Source organism: Dasypus novemcinctus, chromosome 17 (genome assembly GCF_030445035.2).
Source record: "Dasypus novemcinctus isolate mDasNov1 chromosome 17, mDasNov1.1.hap2, whole genome shotgun sequence".
In the NCBI taxonomy this organism is placed as follows: domain Eukaryota; kingdom Metazoa; phylum Chordata; class Mammalia; order Cingulata; family Dasypodidae; genus Dasypus; species Dasypus novemcinctus.
This window is the reverse complement of record NC_080689.1, coordinates 63,771,824-63,778,418: the sequence shown is the minus strand read 5'-3', so window position 1 is coordinate 63,778,418 and position 6,595 is coordinate 63,771,824.

Genomic DNA, 6,595 nt, shown 5'->3' with positions numbered 1-6,595 from the left:
CCAGGGCCTGTGTCCTCCAGGGGCAAGGTCGTCAGAGTTCCAGGACTTTAGAGCTGGAAAAGAGGGTGCTGAGGTGTCACACTCCAGAGAAATGAGGTGCTGGTAGCCCAGGGCCTCTGGCCTGTCTGACAAAAAAAAAATGAGTCACCTCAAGCTACATTTCAAGTGTCATCAACTACAGATTCTTTGGCCACTATAACATTAGCTCAGCTATAAAAGCTTGAAGGGTTGGTGGCACAGTGTTTGAGTAGACAAGGGTGTGTCCATTTTAGTCATCAGTACAATTTACTGATGACTTTCTAAGTCTGCGATGCTTGGTGAGGTATTTTTACGTGTCCATTACATTATTCACCACAAAAAGCTGCAATGGTGGTGTTCCTTACTTTGCATATAAACAATCTGAGGCTGAGTGATTAAACACCCTACAGGCTTTATAAGGTAGTGAATGGGGGAGGGGTTTTTCCATCTGTGTGTAGTTGACTTGGAGTTTTTGACAAAGACTTCCTAGTGCTTCTCTACCACAGGGCAGTGGGTGCCCTCTCCAGTGGGTGGGGGACAGTCAAGGGACGATGTAGACGTACCCCCTGTACACCCACAGTGCTGAGTTTTGCTGCTCCTTTTTCCCTGAAAGTGTCTGCCAGTGGAACTACTGCTCTTCAGAATATGCATGCTTAGATTCGCCAGCCAGATCAAAGGGCTGTAGAAATGAGCTTCACAGCCCCGTTCCATGGGTTCGGGAGGTATATGTACAAATTAGCTTCTCTGTGTGACTGTACCTTTTTGTTTTCCAGATAAAAAATCTCAATTGTGGTTTTGCCAAACTGAAGGCACTTGTGCCATTCCTCCACAAAGCAGGAAGCCTAGCAAAGTTGCTGTCCTTAAAGGGGCAACTGAATACATTCAAATTCTCAGTGATGTGTTGGAAGGAGCCAAAGATGCTGAGGTAAAGGCTTAAGAATTCAGAATGTCACCAGCTATCATCTAATGAGCCCTTTCTGTGTGCCTGGTACTTGATGTATACTTCCAGTTCGTGTCTGACAAGGCTGTTGGCTAGTCCCAATCCCTGTTTTATAGAAGGAGCAACTAAAATTAAGACCACAGAGCTAAGAAATGTCAAGGCTGGGATTTGAATCCAGGTTTACATGAGCTTTGGTCACATTCCGAACCATCTGTATAATTAGTTCTTGTCACTGTCCAGGGCACCTGGATCCTAACTGCTAAATGTTTAAGTGAACCTTTGCAGGTAGAGAGCCTGCTTTGCAAAATGAAACCCTGGGTATCACCGCCGTTACAGGGGGGCATAGTTCCGAAGTGTCCAAAAGGCATTGGAAGGCTGGGCTGGTTTTATGGGCTTGTTCCACAGAAGGTGTGAAAATGGATTAATAAAGGGAAGAAGAGAGACCTTAGAAGTGAGCCCCAGGGAATACCTGTTGGCTAGAGGAAGGAGGAGCCATGAGAAAGAAGGTAGAGGAGCCAAGGTGGGGTAAAAGATCAAGGAGAGAGAGTTTTGGCCACCATGGGAAGCTGTGAGAAGCTACAGGGGTGCTGAGGAAGCAACCAGATTCAGCATTTGTTAGTGGAGGAGTGGGCTGGAAGTCAACTTGTACAGAGAGGGTTTAGGGAATATTATTGGTAAAGATTTGGAATCAAACAGAGAGAAGTGGTGGAGTTCAAGTTCCAGTCAACCTGTAAGTCTGTTAGAAGAGGGATCAAAAGAATGGAAGCAAGAGAAAAGCCGTCAGATCAAGTGAAGGTCATAGGTTTGTATTTAAAGACAGATGGGGAGAGAGAAAAAGGAGAAGAGAAATATTACGTCAAGTTAGGGCAGAAACAGCCAGGTGTACAATGTATTACTGAATTGGTTCTTTCCTTCTGCTTGTCCCCCAGTACTGGTCAGGTGGTGCTGGGAGGACACGTCCTGCAATGGGGATGGATTGTCTTATTGGCCAAAGTGAATGGTTGGGTTGTGCTGTGGTCATAGTGTTTAGACTTGTGCAGGTGCTGCCTTATATATTCCTTGTGTTTTGTGCAACAGAAATGATTTTTTTTTCAGCTTAAGGGCAGAGCAGTTAAGATTTTCCTATGCTGTAATATTTAGATGCCCAGGACAGAAGGTCTTAAGATTATAGAATATCAGAATAGTCGACTGAGTAATACTTTTTTCTCTATACCGTCAACTTTGCCCTTACTGTTTAAATGAACTGTGGTCAGTTAAACCTCTGAAATATATTGATTTAAATCACCAAAGTTTGTCATATTATACTGTTCGATACCAATTATGCTTCCTAGAAACAAGACCCAGGCCTGAACTATAGAACAATACTTCTGCATCACATGTATCTGTGGTTAGAGAATCATCCAGAAGCATCATCCTGCCTGCCAGCTGTATGGTGGGCTTGAAAAACAAGGACAGGCTCTGGGCAGAGGGCGGCAGTGGCGACTCAGCATACACTTGTCACCAGAGTATGCTGTCTACAACTAGAGTTATCTGCCCCATCAGGAGACTGGTAAAGTATTCCTTCTTAAAGTCATCTAGGTGTCAAAGTCTATAACTTGAAGTGTGGCTATTTCCATGCTAAAACATTACAACAATTTTGTGAAAATTTACCATGCTGTTCACAACTTGCATTGGTGTGATCCATTTAAAATAGTTGAAAGCACACTTATGTAATTGTTCTACTTGCTGTAGTCAATGATTTCACTTGCAGTTCACTGTGTTCCTTGGATTTTAAAAAATTCTTATTCTAGTAACATGCATACAAAATAAAATGTCTCCTTTTAAAAATATTCTTAAAATTTTAAGTTTCCTTTTAATTACTTTTAATTATGTAGATATGTCCATAATGTTGTGCTCTAATCACTACAATCACTACCATCCTTTGCCAAAACTTTTCATCATCCCACAGAGAAAATGAGTACATCTTGAGCATTAACTCCTAGTATTACCTCCCCCCCGCCAATCCCCTGGTAAAGGATATTCTAGATTGACTGAGTTTTATTCTAGTTATTTCATATCCATGAGATCATACAAGATTCTTCTGTGTCTCACTTTTTCACTCAACATGATGCCTTCAGGGGCTATGCATGTTGTGGCATGATTCAGAATTGCCTTTTTAAGGCTGAATAATATTCCATTGTTTATATATCCCCTTTTCTTCATCTGTGGATGGATACTTGGGTTGTTTCCATCTTTGGGCAACTGTAGATAATGCCACTATGAACACTGGTATGAAAATATCTGAGTCCCTGCTTTCATTTCTTTTGGATATATACCTAGAAGTGAGATTGCTGGGTCACATGGTAGCTCTATACTTTGAGGAGCTGCCAGTTGTCTTCCCCAGTGGCTGCACCATTTTACATTCTCACCAGCAATGAATTAATTTGTTCCTATTTCCACTCACCAGTACTTTGAGTTTTGGTTTTTTCTAATAGTAACTATTCTAATGGGTATGAATTGGTGTATCATTATGGTGTTGATCTGCATTTTCATAATGGGTGATGTTGAATATCTCATGTGCTTTTTGGTCACTTGTATATTTTTTTGGAGAAATGTCTATTCAAGTAATTTGCCAATTTTAAAAATTGGTTGTCTTTTTAGAATTGTAGGATTTCTTTATATATTCTAGATATTAAACACTTATTGGATATATGGCTTCCAAATATTTTGTCCCCCTGATTAGTTTATGTTTTTGCTTCCATGATAAAAACCTTTGTATGAAAACTAATTTTGATGAAGTCTCATTTATCTTTTATTAATTGTGCTTTGGGTCTAAAGTCTAAGAAACCTTCGTCTAACACAAAGTCCTGAAGATGCTTCCTTATGTTTCCTTCTAGGGGTTCTGTAGTTCTGGCTCTTATATTAGGTCTATGGTCCATTTTGAGGGTTTTTTTTGTATATGCTATGAGGTATCGGGGTGAACTTTCATTCTCTTGCACCATGGACATCCTGTTTTCCCAGAATCATTTGTTGAAGAGGCTCTTCTTTCCCCATTGACAGGACTTGGCATCCTTGTTAAATTAGTTGATCATAGATGTGAGGGTTAATTTCTGAACTGGGTTAGATTCCATAGTCTTTGTTCTTGTAAATACCGTGCTGCTTTGATGTCTGTAGCTTTGTAATAAGTTTTAAAATTGGGAACTGTGAGTCCTCCAACTTGGTGGTTCTTCAAGATGGTTTTGTCTATTCAAGGGCCTTTACCCTTGTATATAAATTTGTTGATTGGCTTTTCCATGTCTACAAAGAAGTCTGTTGAAATTGACTGGGATTGCCTTGAATCTGTAAATTTCTTTGTGTAAAATTGACATATTAATGACATTTAGTCTTCAAATACATGAACACAGAATGCCCTTCCATTGGCCATCTTGGAATTTTTAGCAATGTCTTATATTTTTCTGTAGAAGTCCTTTACATCCTTCGTTAGATATTTTTTTTTCCTTTCCCATAGATATTTGATCCTTGTGGTTGCTATTGAATGATTGGTCATTACTAGTGCATATAATCACTACTGCCTTTTGCATATTGCTCTTGCACCCTACTGCTTTTCTGAATTCATTTATTAGTTCCAGCAGCTCTATGGTTCTTCTCTCCCCCCTCCCCCCCTCAATTTTTTTGTTATATAGGATAATGCAATCTACAAATCAGGAAGTTAATTTTTCCTTCTCAACTTAGATGGCTTTTCTTTCTAAGGCCTAATTGCACTAGCTAAAAATTCCAGTACAATGTTGAATTAACAGGGGGGAAAGTGGACATCCTTGTCAGGTTCCTGATCTTAGAGGGGAAAAAGCTTTCAGTCTTTCACCATTAATTATATTAGCAGTGAGTTTTTCATAGATGCCCCCTTTCGTGTTGAAGTTTGCTTCTGTTTGTAATTTTGAGTGTTTTATGAAGAAGGAGTGCTGGATTTTACCAAACGCCTATTCTGCACCAACTAAGATGATCATTTAGCTCTTCCCCCTTGATTCTGTTAATGTGGTATATTACATTAATTTTCTTATGTTGACCCACCCTTACATACCTGTTAGGAATCCCACTTGATCATGGTGTATAATTTTAATATGCTGTTGGATTCAGCTTGCTAGTATTCTGAAGATTTCTTCATCACTATTAATAAGGATATTGGTGCATAGTTTTCTCTTGCAGTATCTTTATCTGGCTTTGGCATGAGGATGATACTGGCTTCCTATGTGTTAGGGAGTTTTCCTTCCTCTTCAGCTGTTTTTGGGGTGTGGGGAAGTGTTTGAGCAGGTTTGGTGTTCATTGTTCTGGAACACTGGTAAAATTCCCCTGAAGCCATGTGCTGGTAGGCTCTTCTTTGGGAGATGCTTACTGATCTGATTTCTTTATTAGTTATTGGATCACTGCTGTCTCTTCTTGAGTCAGTGTAGGTAGTTTGTGTTTCTAGGACTTTGTTCATTTCATCTAGGTTTTCCTATTTATTCCGGTGGGGCTAGTGGTATTCTTTTTCCATTTCTGATTTTCTTCCCCTCTTTCCCTCTTTCTACCCCTCTCTGGCCCCTTTCCCTCTCCCTTCTAGATAAATGGTTTTTTTCTTCAGAGAACCAACTTCTGGTTGATTTCTATTTAATTCTCATTTACTCCACTCTAATGTCTATTTCCTTTCTTCTGCTTGTTTAGAGATTAGTTGTTTTTCTAGGTCCTCCAGTTTTGAGGTAAGGTCTCTGATTTAAGATCTTTCTTCGTATTTAAGCATTTATAGCTAAACATTTCCCTCAGCACTGCCTGTTCATCCCTTAACTTTTTGTATGATGTGTGTTCCCTTTCATTCACATCAAATCACTTCCTAACTTGCCTTGTGACTTCTTCTTTAACCCATTGGTTCTTTAATTTCCACATTTTTGAATTTTCCATTTCTCCCTCAGATATTTCTAGTTTCATTCCATTATGTTCAGAGAAGATACCTTGTACGACTTCAATATTTTTGAATGAGACTTCTTTTATGATCTAGATATGGTCTACCCTGGAGAATTATCCATTTGTATTAGAGAAGAATGTATACTCTGATGATGGATGAAGTGTTCTGTATATGTGTGTTAGGTCTAGTTGGTGGAGAGTATAGTTCAATTCTTCTCTTTCCTTATTGATCTTCTGACTAGATGATCTAGACATTATTGAAAGTGGTATAGGAGTTGGACTTGGCCCAGTAGTTAGGCATCTGTCTACCACATGGGAGGTCCACGGTTCAAACCCGGGGCCTCCTTTACCCGTGTGGAGCTGGCCCATGCGCAGTGCTAATGTGCGCAAGGAGTGTCGTGCCACGCAGGGGTGTTCCCCGCATAGGGGATGCCCACACACAAGGAGTGTGCCCCACAAGGAAAGCCATCCAGCATGAAAAAAGTGCAGCCTGCCCAGGAATGGCGCCGCACACACAGAGAGCTGACACAACAAGATGACAGAACAACAAAGAAACACAAATTCCCATGCCGCTGACAACAACAGAAGTGGATAAAAAGTCGGAGTGGATAAAGAAGATGATGCAGCAAATAGACACAGGGAACAGACAACTGGGGCGGGGATGGGGAGGAAGGGGAGAGAAATAAATAAATAAATCTTAAAAAAAAAAAAAAAAGAAAGTTG